Source organism: Petaurus breviceps, unplaced genomic scaffold (assembly GCF_028583685.1).
Source record: "Petaurus breviceps papuanus isolate PSGF00001 unplaced genomic scaffold, PetGlider_PUasm1.0 90564, whole genome shotgun sequence".
Taxonomy (NCBI): domain Eukaryota; kingdom Metazoa; phylum Chordata; class Mammalia; order Diprotodontia; family Petauridae; genus Petaurus; species Petaurus breviceps.
Window position 1 is genome coordinate 6,385,349 of NW_027187275.1, and position 18,663 is coordinate 6,404,011.

The window sequence follows — 18,663 nt, forward strand, 5'->3', positions numbered from 1 at the left end:
ATGCCTCTGATTGATTGGTTCTATCAAGATGTTCTCACCAGGTAATGATATCAGGGTCAGATTATTTTGGCAAGATGATTGACTGACTCATTCCACCCCACCCTTCCACATGAATACCAGATATCATCTCTGACTTGTTACGGTGTGTACTATTTGACTCACACTTGGCTTTAGCCTCATGGCTAAAATATGTCGTAAAATGGCAGACTGTGATTTTGCCAGTATAATTAATTATTATCATTATTATTATTTTGTATGCATGCTGTTCCACCCATCCATACTACAAAGATTCACAATTTCCCCAGTGTGGACCTTTCCTCAGATGTGTGATCTGGTTTTCTAGAGTTTCTGTGGCTATAACATCCATTAGCCTATGGATAACCTGACCACAATCCTGTGCAAATGTCTATGTGTGTATATTTGCATGTATTTTATTTGTATGTAGTTGTTTACATGTTGTTTTTCTTTGCATCCATAGCATTGAACACAGTGCTTGGCATGTAGTAGCTTCTTAATCATTTCTTGTTGACTTGTTGATTTGACTGGACCCAAGCTGTACATCTATCTGTCCAACTTGGAAGGTTCTGCTAGAATTTGTGTGTCAACGATACAGCCTCTGAGAGACCAGATTCACATCCTTCATTGGCAGACTAGCTCACATTGGTTAGAAAAATGATGACAATATTGAAGGGACTTTTAGTCCCTTGGTTTTAAAAGTTCTCTCTGTCAAAAGGGAGATTATGAACTGTAATTAAGGGGTTGTGATAGAGGAAGACCAGGTCGACACAGGTAGAAGGATCTGACCTAAGCCATCATTCAGAAGCAATAAAAAGTTTTTTCCAACACCTATCTTCACTTCTCCCACTCCAGAAATAAAAATATATATATATAAAAAGATGATAGCATGCATGGAGGTGATGGGTGAATACAGAACACAGATTTGTTTGCTTTTATTCGTGAAATAAAAAAGGAACTCAGAAGTAATTTTATTTCAAAATTTAAGTGTTGACATTTCTTTGTCAATAAGGAAGCAATCAGTCTTTAAGCTCAAGGAAAAGAAAAGTGCGAAAACAAGGAAAATGTGACAGACCGATACTCTTTTCTAAATCAGACAAATATCCTCTTCATTCAATTCTTCCATTAATTTTCAACACAATGTACAAGACAGATGAATTTGCAAACTAATTATTTTAAAGTTATTCTCCTTAGTATTTATTACATGACTTCCTTAGAATAGATAAGCTATAGACTATCTTTATTTAATGTAAATTTTTCCTCTGATTATAGAATATTTGGTTAATATTCCTTTCCCGCTTTTTTGGTTCTCAGCTTATAGTTTTGCTGATGAATCCATATACTGTGGATTCATTATTATTCACTATTTCAAAAAATAAAATTGGAAAAAATTGATTACCACAAATAAAGATCTATTTATGGATTTACTGGTATTGATACTCCCTCCACAGATAAATATTGTAGCCCCTCTATGACATGGTAAATAGCCTTCAAGTATTGCCATGGATGAAGCTCACCTTCCCCCTTATTTATAGAGGTGAGGACTGTGGTTATGGAATATTGTATATAGTGTCAGATTTTTTTCAACATCTTGTTTAGTTTTGATGGACATTTTTTCTTTCTACTTTTTTCTTCTTTATTATTAGAGAGAGGGAGTATCCCATGTTGATGATGTAAAAGGAAAAATTATATATTTTTAAATGGAGTTTGTAAGGTCAAAAATCATTACCTTGCAGTGAAACTGATAATGAGCCCGGATGATTCATGGACAAAAGGCTCTTACTCAAATCCATTCCAATTTGGGAGGACATTTCAAAACTTGAAATCTGCTAGCATGACTTTGAAGGATCCTGGTTTACCTTTATGCCATAATGAAGAATAAGAGTAGGGTTTTTGTAAAAGAAGAATCAGAAGTAAATAGTAAGATTAATAACACCAATAATAATAACCTAAAGAAAGTAGCAAAATCCAAATTTTCAAGGGATCTCAAAGTCCAGCCAAATTGGACTGAACAAAAATTCCTTATTTTATGTGCCTGTCAATATTGGTTTGAGGACCACTAAGTGATAGAAAACACCAAACCCCCCAAGATAGCCTACTCCACTTATTTCCTTACATCAAGTCTACATATGTGATTTTCACAAATTACTCTGACCTCTTACTCCAAATATAATTCTTCTTTCTCATTAGAAACCATAAAATGTCTCACCTCTTCCTTAGGCTAATAATCCTTAGTTCTTAAATCAGAAAATATATGGCAGCACCTTGAGGTCCTCCCTATTCTAGAGATTCTTCTCTGGGATGTCTTCAGTTTAGCAATATTCTTCCTAAAATTTGATGCCCAGAACTGAATAAAATACCACAAATGTCATTGGACAAGGGCAGAGTATATCAGGACCGTAATTCTCTGGTGAAGTCTAACGTTACATTATCTATTTTGGTTGCCATGTGGCACTTTTGACCTGTAAGGTCAAACCTGTTACAATTCCCATATCTTTTTCAGATTTGATATCAAGCTAAGTCCACCGACCCCATCTTGTATTTGTGAAGTTGATTTTTTTTAATCTAAGAGCAAAACTTTACATTTATCGCTATTACATTTTATCTTAATAGATGTGGCCTAATGGTCAACCTCTCCAAGTTGGGGTTTTTTTTTTTTTTACTTTTGACTCTGTCATTCAAATTTAGATATTGATTTAGCTGTCTGTAAACAAATTTGCAAAAAATTTGTTTAAAATGTCAGTTATACCTTTATTGAAGTAATTGGTAAAACTGGCAAAATAGATGAAATTTTTTGAGAGGACCAAACTTTCTATCACTGTGTGGAACTCCTAGTAAGTACCTTCATTCTACCAAGACCAACAACTGTTCTACGATTAATAAATTTAAAGAGTTGTCTGGGGGGCACCTAAGAGATAAGGTGACTTACCTAGGGTCACACAGCCAATATATGTGAAAGGCAAGACTTTAACTCAGGCCTTTCTGTCTCTAAGGACTGCTCTCTATCCACACTATGCCATGCTTCCCTTCAAAACTGATAAATAGAACATGGTCAGGCACAAACCTAACCAAGTTCATGCTAAAAAAAAAAAAATTAGGGTTATTCTGGCATAACTGTTTCTTTACAAAATCATTCTAATTCTTGGTGGATTACCACTTTCTAGATGGTCACTAGCAATTTTGTGTGAATATATACATATACACACTCACATATGTTTATATATGCATACATATATAATTATGCATACATATATGTATGTATTATATGTATGTGTGTGTAGTAAATAAAGCAGCTTAATTAGCCCAGGGAGAAGAGTGCTGTACCTAAAATCAGAAAGACTTAAGTTCATATCTGGTTGTGGGTACTTACTAGCTATGTGACCCTGCACAAGTCACTTCCCAATTACCTCAGTTTTCTCATCTGTAAAATGAGTATACCCTATCTCCCTGAAAAATTAAATGAATTAGCTAAGGCCACACAGCCAACATGTATCTGAAGGAGAACCTGAGCCCAGACCTATTTGACTCTGTAACCAGCCTCTCTAGTCAATATACTGGATGTCTTTAATAATACATTTGAAGAATTAGTGGTGTTTTAGAGTTAATTTAGTTGCCTGTCAAATACACTTTTAGTTTCAGGGAATGGAATTGACAGAGTGAATATTTAATCATGTTTTCAGTTAATGATTTTAGGAAACTTTTGTGACCAAAGGGTCTTTGACCTCCTAGGACATTGAGCAATTGAGTAGAAGTAAAATCACCTTATACACACAAATTTTCAGGTACCAAAGACTGAAATCAGTTCAAATCTTACAACAGTCTCTCTCAAAGTCAGCTAATAGATATTTTGCCCTTAGATTTATTATGGCAATCAATTGAAGTAATTGGGGTTTTTTGTGAGATCCAATTGCAAACACAATGACCCTGATCAGACCATAATCAGTTTCCTAATATATGTAGGGAAAAAAGCATTTCACATCACTAAATGCGACCCAAAGAATGACCTGAAAGAGCGAGTTCACTTCCAAAAGACAAGTTGTTGACTGTCCATCCACCAGTAGAATGAGGCTAGTAAGTAGCAATTCTTTATAATATTACTTTCATGGGGTGACAAACAGAAGGTATAGAATATTTCTAGATTAATTCTGCTTTTCTATACCAAGCCTAACTAATTGTTTTTAACAAAATAAAACAGAAACAAAGCATTTCTTGGCAATTCCATTTCATGGGGAAAGGTTACAAAATCCCAAATACTTCAGTGCTGTCTCAACTGCAATTCCACAGATCTTTTTTTATTACATAGTAATACTAATATTAACAGTAAATTAAAATGTTAACACTAACATTTTTATAGAGGTGACTTCATTAATGATGACCAGAAATTGAGTCTTCATAGAGAAGGGCATTATTTCTGATTACTGTTATCAGAGCTGGCCACTAGCAAGAGAAAACAAGATCTTGATTAGAGACCATCAAGGCAGGAGATATGAATTATTAAGATATGAAAGAGGAGTCAAAATTCAGCCACTAGAATCATTATAGACCAGTCAAAGGAAAAGAGAGTCCAGCACAATCTCAGAACTCAACCCAATTTGGGAGCAGTGACCAACAGATTGACCATGCTGGAACTGAAATCCCAAACTGAGCTCAAAATCCCTGACAAAGGTCAATCCAAGAAATGCAAATAGTAAGCAGGCCAGAGTCTGTCTACTTCACAGGCAGTCTGATATTAAATAAATGAGATTCTTGGACATTATTATCTTTCATTTAGAAAAGTCAACCAATAACTTGAGTTAAGACCAATGTGGGTTACTAGGCTATTTTGCTTACATATGTCAAAGGACCCCACCAAGCAACCAGATCCTGATAACAATAGATTTTCAATGTTAGGCCATGGACTTTAGGGGCTGCTGAAGCCTGATTCACTGGCTTTCACAATTTCCTGTTAGAAATCCATTCTGCTAAAACCAGAGAATTTAATAAATTCTTGACTCGATTTAATAACATTTTATTCTTCAAAATGTAGAGGAAAAAACAACAAAGGAAAATTGCCATTCTAGACCTCATTCTTATTAATAAATTTGGTGAAATAGAAATGATAAGACTAAACAAGGTTTACATGATAGAAACTCAGTTTCATGTATAATCCCCTGCTGAAACACTGTATATGGAAATACTTATTTTATTCAATGTTTGATAAGTTTGGAATTTTTTGAATTATTTTTTTAAATTAATAAATTATAAGAACCTTGAGTGCAAGTGCTAAGTCCCCAGCTAATAAAAATGGGAAAGATAGGAAAAATATTGTATACTCTAGATTTGGGGGAAATCAAATTTTAAAGAGTTCAAAGAAAATATAGGTAGGATCCCATAGGCTAAAAATTTAACCTACTGGATGACAGAGTCAAGATTCTTTTTTTATCCTTAAAGGTTAATATTATAAGCCAAAACTAATAAAATGAAATTAAATAGGGATAAATGTATTATACTTAGTTTGAAAAAATCAGCTATACAAGTATAAGATTAGGAAGTATGTTAGTCAATCCATATGAAAGATAGCTGAGAATTTTACAACCTTAAATCTATTATTCAAAGGGACCTTAGTGCCCATCTTATCCAATGAACTCATTTTATAGATGAAGACTCTAAATACCATGAAGTTAAGGTGACTTGGCCCAAGGTAACACAGATAGTAAGCATAACAGATAGTAGTGAAGCCCAGTTTCTCTGACTCTAGACCTGGGGCTCTTTCCACTGAACTATATTACCTAGTTTAATATGAATCAATAATATGATGTCGAACCCAATATGCTCTTAGATTTCACTAAGAGAGAAATGGTATCCAGAATGAGAAAGGCAGTAACACCATTGTACTCTACCCTGGTCAAAGCACTCTTGTATCATTGCATCCAATTCTGCACAGTACATTTTAGGGAAGTATAAAGCCAAGCATGATCAGTTCTCTAGAGGAATGCTGCTGTGAATAACGCTAAGGTTCTGATTACATAGTAAACTGAACTCTCTATTTATTCAGCAGTAAACTAAAGCAAAACATTCACAGAAACCAAAGTACAGCATTCACAATGACATAACAACTTATCACTACAGTGGCCACATAGTTTTAAATAAAAGATGTCATTCAGTAAGTCCTTAACTCAATCATCCTTAAGGGATACAAAGTACAAATGTCTCCCACCCCTAGGTCACATTGCCTTAATCTCATCAGTCAGAAAGTCTTCTTTCTTCTTGATTAGAGACTAGCTGCCAATCATCTTTAACTCGATCATCCTTAAGGGGTACAAAGTACAAAGTTCTCCCACCTTTAGGTGACAGTAAATCATGATCTTGTCAGTACTAAGTACCCAAGGAGAGTCTTTTCATCTTGGCTCCCAGGCTGGCTCCCAGATTCCATGGCTCCTCTTCCATGGTCCCAGCTTTTGCTGAATTCACTCAACTGTCACCTGGATTCACAGGCTGGCAGCTCTTAGCTCCTCATCCAGTTCTTATTTCATATTGAAGCTCACAGTGTCCTGTCCACCTCAAGGCCTTCATCATTTCTGTTTCTGGGAAGACAAAGATTAACAGAGCTAAAACAACGTTCATCCACATTGCTGGCACCACCATCAATTCACTATCTGCCTGTGAAATCAACACAGACCCACAAACAAGGTCTGAGAAATACAAAGTATCACAAACACAAATCAACACAGACAGAACAGACAAACTGAGTGCCCCCTCCACAAGTTTTCTCCTTCTCAGCTCTGCTCTGTCCCAGCTTATTTGGTCTTTAGCTCCTCCCTGTTATGCTCACCTCTTACTTCCTTCTTGTTCCTGTCTTTGGCAAGTCCCTCCCACTGTGGGCTTCATGGATTCTGTTTCTTAACAAAGACTTGATACCGTGTTTCCCCGATAATAAGACCTATCCCAAAAATAAGCCCTCCCCTGAAAATAAGCCCTCTGGTGTTTTTCTTTCCAAAAAAATTAATAAGACAGCGTCTTATTATCGGGGAAACACGGTAATAATCATGGGCAAGGCTCAACTGAAACAAGGAGCTAAGTACTCATTTGCTTGCCATTACAGAAAGACATTAATAAACTGGAATATGTTCACAAGAAGGCAACCAGGACAGTACAAGAGCTGAAGACCATGCTCTAGAGGATCAGTTAAAGGAACTGAGGAAGGTTAATTTGGAAAAGGGAAAACTTAGCTAGAGGAGAGGGGAGGGACATGAAAACCTCAAAGTACCGGGCTGTCATGTAGAGGAGGAATTGGACTTTTCTGCTTGTCCTCAGAGAACAAAACTAGAAGCAACAGGTGGAAGTTCTAGAGAGACATGTCCAGGATTTTTAAAATTTTTTTTAATAATAGTTTATTTTTCCCAATTACATGTAAAGACAATTTTAATGTTCATTTGTAAAAATTTTGAGTTCCAAATTGTCTCCCTCTTTCACCTCCCCCCCCAAAACAGTAGGAAATTTGATGTTATATATCTACAGTCATGTAAAACATATTTCTGTATTAGTCCTGTAAAAGAAGAAACAGGACCCCTCCCCCAAAAATGAAAAAATAAAGTGAGAAATAATATGCTTCAGTCTTTATTCAGACTCCACCAATTCTTTCTCTGGACATGAATAGCATTTTCACCCTGAGTCCTTTGGAACTGTCTTGAATCATTGTATTAATGAGAGGTTGTCATTCACAGTTGATCATTATACAATATTACTGTTACTGTGTACAATCTTCTGGTTCTGCTCACTTCACTTTGTATCAGTTTGTGTAAGTCTTTCCAGGTTTTTCTAAAGTCATCCTGCTTGTCATTTCTTAGAGTAAGTAGAATTCCATTAAATTTGTTCAGCCATTCCCCCAGTTGATGGGCATTCCCTCAGTTGCCAACTCTTTGCCACTGCAAAAAGAGCTACTATAAATATTTTAGTACAAATAGGTCCTTTTCCCATATTCAGGATTAAGGAAAAAGGAGATGTCCTAAAAATTAGAGGTATCCACAAGTAGAATATAGGATACCTAAGGAGTGGTGGTTTCCCCATTATGAGAGTTCTTAAGGTAGTTGCCAGATAACCACCTATTGGAAATGTTATGAAAGGGATTCTTGGTACAGGATGAATTAAATTAAATGACCTTCATATTCATGGTCCTTCGTATTCTGGGATAGTATGAGTCTACCTTGCCAACCCTTGAACAAGAAGGAAACAGATACTTCATGACATGACATCTAATCAATTGCCAGAATATAGGAAAGACACTAGCCAGAACTATACAAGGATTATGGTAATCCTATCAGCACATGTGGATAGATTGTTGGCTCTCCTATAGTCCAGGACAAAACCTCAATTTGAAGGCAAAAGGGTTATAGTACTCTGAAGATACATGGAGGGTGTAAGTCAAGGAGTCCTTAGCCTGAGGACCATGAACTTGGGATTTTTTCATATATTTGGATAACTATGTTAGAATATAAATGATTTCCTTTGTAACCCTCTGTATTTTATGTGTTTAAAAACATTATTTTTAAGAAGGGATCTGTAAAAATAAATAAATAAATTTAAAAACAAAATAAAAGAAGGGATCTGTAGGCTTTAACAGATAGACAAAGGGAGGCCATAACAAAAAAAAAAAAAAGCTTAAGGACCCCCTTGGCTAGGGGAATCCAGAGTGGAGATAACTCTTCTAAGGATGGAATCCTTCATCTGGTACTTGCTGGCTAAAGCTATTTATTCTGCAGAACTGCAAATATTAACTGTAATCATTAGCAATATACTGAATGGAATAGGTTCTCTCTGCTACTATCTAAGGGATACATACCAAATTTCAGCTATTTCAGTGAGCTGTTGAGGGTTTTGGATAAGACGAAAATATTAAAGTATAACAGTTCTTTGTCTCATGTCTAAATTAAATTCTATCATCCCCTGACATTCAGGTTAAATATTAGTTTCTCTAGTTGGTCAGAAAAATTCTGAAGTCAGAATAGATAAGCGTCACACTATTTGCTGGAGAAATATTAAGTCAAGAAAATGTACAACAGTTACTTTAAGGTGTGGTGAAATTGAAAAACTAATAAGTTACTGTATGTTTGTAACAAGAGAGTTTACACACCAATTAGAAAGAGGGATGAGGGTTGCATGGTAGCAAGGTATGTATCCGGAGTCAAATATTTGTAGACTCCTTGGGGGGAATGCCAGGAATTTAACCTGCCACTGTTACCTCTCCTGAACTGAGCTTTGGGTGGATAGTTTCAATGAAATTTTTTACAAGGATGTGCTCAATCAGTTAGGTCAGTTTGATCATGTAACTGAGAAAAATTGAAGCAGCACATAAATCATTTATTCTCTGGGGATCCGGACAGATTAGAGAAAATATGGCAGCTAAGGACAAATGAGGCTCTATAACCCTACGATAATTTGTATTGGCTTGTCTGGTTAACAATTGTCTAACACAGTACCTTTCAAAGCAATAAATATTGGCAAGTTTCAAGTCTTAGTGATTTTGCTTTGTCTTTTAAGAAAAAGATTAGCAAGTTTCATTTTATCTCCTTGGTTCATTAGAGCTAGAAGGTCACTAACCAATCATCAGAGCTAAAACTAGGCTGAGGCAATGGAGTTTTTTTTCCCCAGGGACCACTGAAATTTAGAGAGATTTACTGCCTCTCCACCCTACCCCACCCTACCACACCCTCAACACAATAATGATTAATATCTGAAACTGAAATGAATCTATTCAAGGCTTATAGAACATCTCAGATATCTTAGCTATTTTACTAGCTACAAAGCCATGCAGAACACCTAGAGTATTGTCCTTCTGTCCCCTAAACTGCTCATCTCACAAAGGTAAGCTTTCCTCTTGCCCACGTTTGACTCGTTCTCTTGCTTTTAATTCACTTAAGATGATTTTCTCCACCTCTCTTTCATGCTGCTCTATCCCAAATATTCCACACAAATCTCAAAGCTTTTTGTAAGGTAACATTTCAACAAACGTAGGTTACAAAAGTGATTCTGATCTACATTGTAGATAGAGCTGCAGATCATTCCTCAGAGGTCACAGCCTCAGCCACCATTAAATGAAAGGCTATACAAGGGAACTGAAGGGAGTCACCTAAAGTGAGAAAACCTCGATCAATAAAATACACAGTTTGCTTCAGCAGCTAGAATGCCTGAGGCAAGGAATGGGTTTTCTTTGCTTTGATTTTGTTCTGTCCTGCCAGTAAAGAAAATTAATTCCCTCCAACCACTCAGCCCTCAACAGGTAGAACCTCTTCCCTGGATCATAGGGAAGCCAAGGGCAAGATTTACAGAATAGCTTCAAAGAGACTTAAATTAACAGACTTTGCTTCTTTTCCTAGCTTCTCCTTGTAGCTTTGGGAGTGTCCTTCTGGCTGGCAACACCAGAAAGCTGCCTTTCTCCACCCTAATTTCCATAACAGCACATCGGCGAGAGAGGGGTTACCTCAACAACCCAAAAATGAGGAATGGGTGTCAAATGGGCCAGAACTCTAGGGAAGAAAACTGGGCCTCCTTATCATGATGGGAGTTGAAAGGTTGAAGGAGAAATAAAATGTAACAAATTATTCCAAGATGCAATAAAGTAGATGGTCTGATACCCTGTTGTAAAAATTATTTGTTGTCCTTGAATAGGAGATACCTGAGCTTCCTCATAATGATTACCTCAATTTTGCTGTCTTAGATCAAATAGAGTTCTTCAATAATTGTAAAATATTTGTCCCTCTCTTATCTGCTGCTCTTAAACACCAAATATTTTCTCATCCTGATAATAAATCCTGCCAGTTACATTCTAAATATTCCCCATAAATCTCCCATTTTTTCCCCATTGGTTCTCCTTCCTCTACCACTTTCTCCCCTATAAAAGGTGCTACTCTCCTACATTGCCACTGATTGACTCCAATGTTTGGACAGGGGTCTAGACCTTAAGGCACAAGATCTACTTAAAGCAAGATTAATCCTCTGTTGGAGAATCATTTTCCAGGATGTGGCTCCCTAAATTAGATTAGAATAAACTTACTATTGCATTTTCAACTAGACTACCAGGTTATTTGAACTCAATTTGGTAGGCCCACTGACAAGTGAAATTTTTCCTGGGTTCTCCAGGCACCTAAACTAAGAAATTCCCCAACAGGGACAAAGTATTTGGGGAACAAACTGAGAGATTTCTCTTCCTAACTGTCCATCAGACCCACATGAGAACTCCTATGGCACAACCAGTCCCACTTCTTAGCATGTCCCAATTTTCTCCCCCAGACACTTCACCACTGTCATGCCAATGGACTGCCATATGTTCTCAGCACTTCCTGAGATCAAGAGAGACAACTGACATCATGCCATTCAAACTGCTTCCCTTACCCTTACCCTCATCTCTTCAGTGGAGGAGCAGACCATGCTTCCCCATGTGACTACACATACCTGAGAGGCTCCCATGAAATCCACCCATAGCACAAGATAAAGGCAGGTACAACCCAAAGATGGGATCCCAAGGTCTTGCCACACTCCATGTGAGTTTCTCATTAACCCAATCTTACATTGTTTCTTTTTCATGGTAGTTTCCAAGGTCTTGTTTTCCTTGTCTCCCACACTTGGTTCAAAAACCAAAATTTCTAGTTATGATTCTGGGGATCCTCCAAGGGAAGAAGGGTGTTACAATGGAGAGAGCACTTTACTTGGAATTAGGAAAGATCTATATTCAAATTACATCTCTATCAATTATTATTTGTGTGCCTATGGGCAAGTCATTTAACCTAGCTAAGCCTCTGTTTCCTTAACTGGAAAACAGGGATAATAATTTCTGTAACACCTGCCTAGTACAGTTGTTATAGCAGTTAAATGAGATTGGATAAAAGCACTTTTTAATCCATAAGGTAGTAAGGTTCTACTTTGAATCTGTAAGTTTCTCAATAAATATTTTTATCTAATTCTATCCCATTTGTCACAGATGAGAAAACTGAAATCCAGACAGGATATACAACTTTCAAAGATTTTTCCAAGTCAGTGGCACCATTTCATTTATTGAGAACTTTACAAAGAGAGAACTGATAAAGAAACACATCTCTCTCCTCTCAGTAAGTACAGATGACTCTCCCTTATGAATGACCAAAGGGATTCACTTAAGACTAAATCTCTAAGAATTTTGGAAGTGACACATGCTGTGTGCTAGTTATGGTTATACATCCAGTGAGATGAACCACACAAAGTCTGAGGGTTCAGATATTCAACTTCTTTAATAAAAACATATTCCATAACTCACAAGGAAAAGAATTCCACAAGGTAGTACAGGGCAGTCTACAAAAAGAAATAAATAAAAGCAGCTAACCATCCTACCCCCAAAAGAGATTGAAGCAATTGACAAGGAAGTTCCTGGAATCTCAAGAGCTCTCTTCAAGAGGCTAAGATCTGTCTTTATATATTCATTGTCCCTACCAGTTCAATGGTGAGTCCCAAGTCAAGCTACCTGGGGACAAATTTAACTCAAACTACCCCAGATCTGTTCCACAGTGTTGGCTCACAACAACAGCCATTGATCTTGTAGGAGTGTGGGGGTTAATTCAAGCAACCCCAGTTCTGTTAGTGTCCTGGCCCACAACATGCTCTCAGATGTAGCCACTGTATTTATTGGCTTTGTTTAAATGTTTTTCTTTTCTAAAAAGAAGAGTTGAGCTGTGGGTGGGAACACTTAAAGGGAAAATGACCGTGGTATAAAAACAGAATGCAGAGATAGAACCTCAAAAAGCAAAATGAAATCTATGACACTGTGATTCTATAGCAGAGGCAGCATGGTGTAGTGAAGAGAAAGTGGACCTTAGACCCAGAACATACCAGTTCAAGTCTCGCCTCTGATACATACTAACTGCCTAATCTTGGACAAAGCATTAATCTCTTAATGCTCTAGGAACTCTCTAAGACTCTCAAATTATGGAGAAGATGCTGGCCTACATTGGTAGAGGGAGTTTCTTCATCTGGAAACTCCCTTTACAAATGAAATCACAAATCCAGTACCTATCCCTTTAGAATCCCTTATTCTCAATTCTTTTGCAAATAGTTACCAGGCAATTTTGTGATGAATATATCACATTAAGTCCTCCATAGGATGTCTTTATCTTCTGCTGTTTGGGAACCAAATAGCTATCCTCTATTTATAAAAATGAATCAGCAGTTTTGCTTTTCAAGATCATGTGGACAATTACTTTCAAAATCATTAATTCATCTTATATTTCTCGTTTTGATATCGCAGCTTAAATAAAATCCAGCATAAGTGGTGCGAATGCCTAATTCTGATCTTGCAAAAATTTCACAATTTGGTGGAAATGAAATGTATCTGTGGCCCTAAGGAGGAGCTTTGACCCTTTATGGAGTAGTGAAGAGAGCTTTGGTTCCATTTAATCTTCTAGAAATGCAAAAAAAAAAAAATTCCAGCTGCTTCACTGAGCACATTATTCTATTAGCTCTGTCAACTAAACCCAGCTAAAGATTATGAACTTTGCATAAAATCTATAAATATTCTTATCACTTTGTCTAATGTAACCAAACCACAGATCTAGCTCAATGGCACTTGAACTCTTATATCAACTTAAAACCCAATCTGAGTCTAAACCTGAAACTTCACTTGGCAAACTAGGAAAGAAGGGGAAAAAGAAGAATCTTAAGCCTTTCCTTTCAATTAACCTTGACCCCAAACATTAACCCTAAAAAGGAGGTGGGAAATATAGGGGCCAGACACGAAAATTCCACAAGACCCTTAGAGAGTAAGTCAGGGAAATAGTACATTGAAAACTGTTCCAGACTCCTGGTACACAGTTTTGGCCCCAGTTTCAATCCTTTGGGATTTCATGGACAAGGTACAACTGAGGGAACTGACACCTATAGCACCCCTTAGGTATACATGCTGGAGGAAGCCCTCACCCCTCCCTCCAATCTCAGAGAATTCAGAGATGTCTTCTGCTATTTGCCATGATAATTTTAATTTGGCTGCTGAGCTGGAACTTGGGGATCTAAAAAAGAGAAAATTGTTGGCTTCTCTTCATCCTCTGAGCTAAAGATGATTCTCTGAGTTGAGAGTCACTCAGGGGGACACTCTTCCCTCACTGGCCACAAGCCATGAGCTCATGCCCTCCTTTGCAATCCTGAGTTGTGGATGGGCCCACCTCCTGTTTATGACTTCTTTCCTTTGATAAAGGCAGCTGGTGTCTTCTCTCCTCCTTGGGGGTGCAAAGACTGAGGTATCAGCTACCAAAGCAGAGAGACTTGATTGGAAGCAAAGAGCTACCAGCAAAGAGAAAAATTACCCAAAGAAAGAGCCCAGATGGCCTTGATCTGGCTGTCCTCAGTGAAAGTAAAATGTAAAATAGCTCATGAAAACCTAGTGCAAATTTCCCAACAAGGCTTTAATGAGAGTTAGTTAGGTGGCTCAGTGAATAGAGTAACTAGCCTGGAGTCAGAAAGTCCTGACTTCAGATCTGCCTTGGACAATTACTAGCTGTGTGATTCTGGGCAAGTCACTTAACCTGTTAGCCCTAGTTTCCCCATCTGTAAAATGAGGATAATAATAGCATCTAAAATAGATGTTGTTGTGAGGACCAAATGTGAGGATAATTGAAAAGAACCTAGCACATAACAAGTACTATATAAATGTTAACTATTTTTATTTAATCAATTTTAATCATTCAATGACCACTTATATATCAATTTCTATGTGGGAATAAAGATACTTATTTCACATTTGACTCATATTTTGACTCTGGGTACATTTTTACTCCCAACTCTACCCCATCCTGGGTAAGACCCCTTAGATTAAAAGCAAAAATATAATTGTACCTCAGAAATATGAGATAAATGTAGAACTGAAACACTGTGGAACCTTGTTTCCCCTATTGAAGAGGCAAGGACTCCAAAGGAATAAACCAGGGTAAACCAAAAGGGAAGATAAAGGACAGGCTATGGCAATGGTCACAGGATCCTCTGGCCACATCTAAGAGATTCCTGGATAACTTAAGACTTGACACCAATGGTGGATCTAGCAATTTCTTTTCCATTAATGGGGAACTAAGTTGATAATTTTACAGTAAATAAAGATGAGCAGAGAGGGAAACATGTATTAAAGGAAGAGATGCAGAAAAGAAGAGGGAGACTGTTGTGTTTTTTTATTTGTTTGGTGGTATTGTTATTTTTTAGGGAAGGGGAAAGTTAAACTGGAAATATAGAGAACGGGAAAAGATCACACAGGACTGGAGACAGCCATGTGTCCCAATTTTCAAAAGGGAAAAGAATTTAGGATGTACAAACAATAGCTGTCTATCTCCTTGAAAAAAATTTAGAACAGATTATTAAGCAGATGGTATGTGAGGACTTAAAAGTTTCAGTCACTACAAAATAGCATGAGTTCACTAAGAATAAATCATTCACAAACAACTTTGAAAGACAACTCTGATCAATGCAATAACCAATCAAGATCATAATGAGCTGATCATGAATCATGCTACCCACTTCCTGGCAGAGAAGTGATGGATTCAAGCTACAGAATTACACATACATTTTTTGTATATGGACATTTAGAGAATTTGTTTGCTTGGCTATGCATACTTGCTACAAGTTTTTTTGTTTTGTTTTGTTTTCAATTAGGGGAAGGTAGGAAGGAAAAATATATTTTTATTTAAAAATTTAATTTAAAAATTTTTAAATATCACTCAAAGGCAACTTTATTTTCCTTTTAAAATACTACAAAACTATAAGAGAAATGCCATCAAATTAAAATTTTTCTGGATTTCAAGTTAAACCACTAGGTGGCAATGCTAGCCAGCATCCTGATCCTATTCAACAAATCCTATTCCAACTTGGGTGTTCCCATTATCACCAAAGTCATTTTGTTCATCCATCCCCTGTAAGGCACAAATACTGAGAAAGTTCCAAGTTCTATGTAGTTCCTAGGGAATAGATAGCCTTTATTTCTGCAACTCTAACTCTGACTCTCCCTATGGATCACTGCCAACTTTGGAATACTATGGATTTACTCAATTAAAAATCAACTGTATAGCCCCTACTTTTGGCAAACCCTGCATTCTCACTGAATTTACTATTTTTCCTCAGACTTAGTCACCTGATTTTGATATAATGGCATCAACTTCCCACAGAGAGAAGCAGACAATTACAGTGTTTTTACTCTCAGCATCCCAGGGTGTTCAGGGAGAGCTAGCACCTCAGGGGTGAAGGTTTGCTAAGCCCTTTTCAGGGCTGTTCATCCACCTTTGGTGTTCATCTGATTCACCCAGCTCTCACCTATGGTTCCAAGAAGCTTAGCATGTGCTGCGACCACATCCTGGTAAAACTGTCTCAGTGACTTGAATGAAGAAAGATATGGCACATCAATTCTGTGGAAGCTATGTGTGTTAACTAATACATTGAAAAAAACAAGACCAAAAAAGATTTCAGTAGAGTAGAATTTGGAAGGTCAAAATCTAAAAAGATGATATTTAATAGGAATAAATATAAATTCCTGTACTTGGACCCCAAAAGTTAACCATACAAGTATAGAATAAGGTAGCTTTGGTTGGAAAACACTTTCTGTGAAAACCTAGGATTTCTTAGTTGACCACAAACTCATTCAAATCTGTAAATATTGGGAAATTTCTGCCAAAAAGGCAACAGCAATTTTTTTTCTGGATAAGACCTGTGGATTCACTAGTATAAGGAGATCCTGATTAGAAAACTCCCTTTACCAATGCAGATCAACATATGTTCTGCAACTCAGAGTTTTTAAGAGTTGTCTGGGGCACTGGGAGCTTAAGTTACTTGAGCTTCAAAGGTCATATAAACCAGTATGTCTGAGATAGTAGAGATGAATCCAGGGCTTCTGGCAACATGTTAGATACACTTGACTTGACTTGTTGACTTCTTAATTTTGAAACCATCTCTCTATCCACTATGACATGCTATTCTTGCAACATTAAGCTGCATTCATATTATTATAAACAATAATAATAGCTTACATTTATTTAGTACCTTAAGCTTTGCAAAAGTGCTTTATGTATACTATCTTATTTGATTCCCACAACAACGCTATGAAGCAGTAGTAGTAGTAGTAGTAGTAGTAGTAGTAGTAGTAGTAGTATTCCCATTTTACACATGAGGAAACTAGGGCTAAAGGAGCTTAGGTGAATTGCCCATAAGTAATGGGGAAGAGAAAGGAATAATAAATTATATATTGTTTACTATGTGCCAGGCACTGTGCTAAGCACTTTTTAGAAATATTATCCCATTTGATCCTCAAAACAACCCTATGAGGTAGGTGCTATTATTATTCTCATTTTAGAGTTGAAAAAACTTAGGCAGAGATTAAATTGCTTGCCTGTGGTGAAAGTGTCTGAGTCAGTAACTGTGGCAGGATTTAAATTCAGTTCTGTCTGACTTCAGGTCCAGAAAACTATCCACTGTACCACCAGCTAGCTGCCTCTAACAGTGTCCAAAATAAGGGAAAGAATAGTTTCTCTTAGCTGGTCAAATAACACCTGGAGTAGTGTATTCAGTGCTGAGTGGCACACTGTTGAAAGAGCAATAAAAAAATCTGGAGCATACATAAAGGTAGGCAGGATGGTGAGTGGACTTGAAACCATATGCTGCTGTTATTGTTGTTGCTATCAGACATCATGATCTGTCAAAGGACCTAGAGATGTTTAGTCTAGATAAAAGAAAATTCAGGAGACAGACAACCAATGTCTTAAAATATTCGTAGAGCTATCGTGTAGAAGAATTGGGTAAATTCCTTCTCTTCTCAAGGGTGAAGAATAATGGCACCAGAGAGAACCAGTACCAATGGGTAGAAGTTATAGTGAAGCAAGTCTTTTCACCCGAAATAAATATAATTAAAGTGATCCCAAAATATAATGACTGTCTCATTAAGTCATGGATTCCCCATCGATGTTGCTGTTCAAGAGTAAATTGAAAAAAATCACTTGTTGGGGATTTTGTGAAGGAGCCCCGTGCACAAGGAAAGGGCTTCATGACCTCTAAGTTTCCTTTCCTTTCCATTCCATTCTGACCTTCTATAAGATTCTGTGACCTCTGGCTAAAACTGCTTATGCTAGTATTTCATTTTATCCAACATCACATATTAACCTGAAACTCAAAACCACACTTGATAAAGATTGCTTAATCTTTTGGTGAATAATCATTATCTAGATCCCTAATCTAATTAAAGAACTAATTACCAGTTTTTCAGTGAACCAAGTTATCTCTATAACCTTATCAGTAATGCTAACCAAACAAATTACTATTAAATATCTTTTTCCAGACTCAATTCAATCCAACAAGTATTCATTAAGGATCTATTATGTGCATGACTACACTGGTCTGCATGCTGGGGATACAAAGATGAAAATGACATCATCCTTGATATTAATTTTTAATTATTATTATCATATTTGTAGTAGTAATAGTAGTAAAGACAGATAAAAGAGACAGAATGATTGATACATAGACAGACAGACAGATAGACAGACAGATAGATAGATAGATAGATAGACAGATAGACAGATAGACAGATAGACAGATAGATAGATAGATGATAGATAGATAGATAGATAGAAAGATAGATAGATAGATAGATAGACAGACAGACAGACAGACAGACAGACAGACAGA

The 18,663-nt window shown here is 36.8% G+C and overlaps 1 long non-coding RNA gene across 1 annotated transcript in view; it reads right to left on the reverse strand.

The window, feature by feature from the left end:
- Positions 1–4,286: 4,286 nt before the first annotated feature.
- Positions 4,287–18,663, reverse strand: part of LOC138142324 (uncharacterized) — a 23,408-nt gene continuing 9,031 nt past the window's right edge. The window contains exons 2-3 of the long non-coding RNA XR_011163410.1: positions 6,336–6,578; positions 4,287–4,452 (exon numbers count right to left, since the gene is read on the reverse strand). This is a non-coding gene — a long non-coding RNA (uncharacterized lncRNA). The remainder of the gene's footprint in view (positions 4,453–6,335; positions 6,579–18,663) is intronic.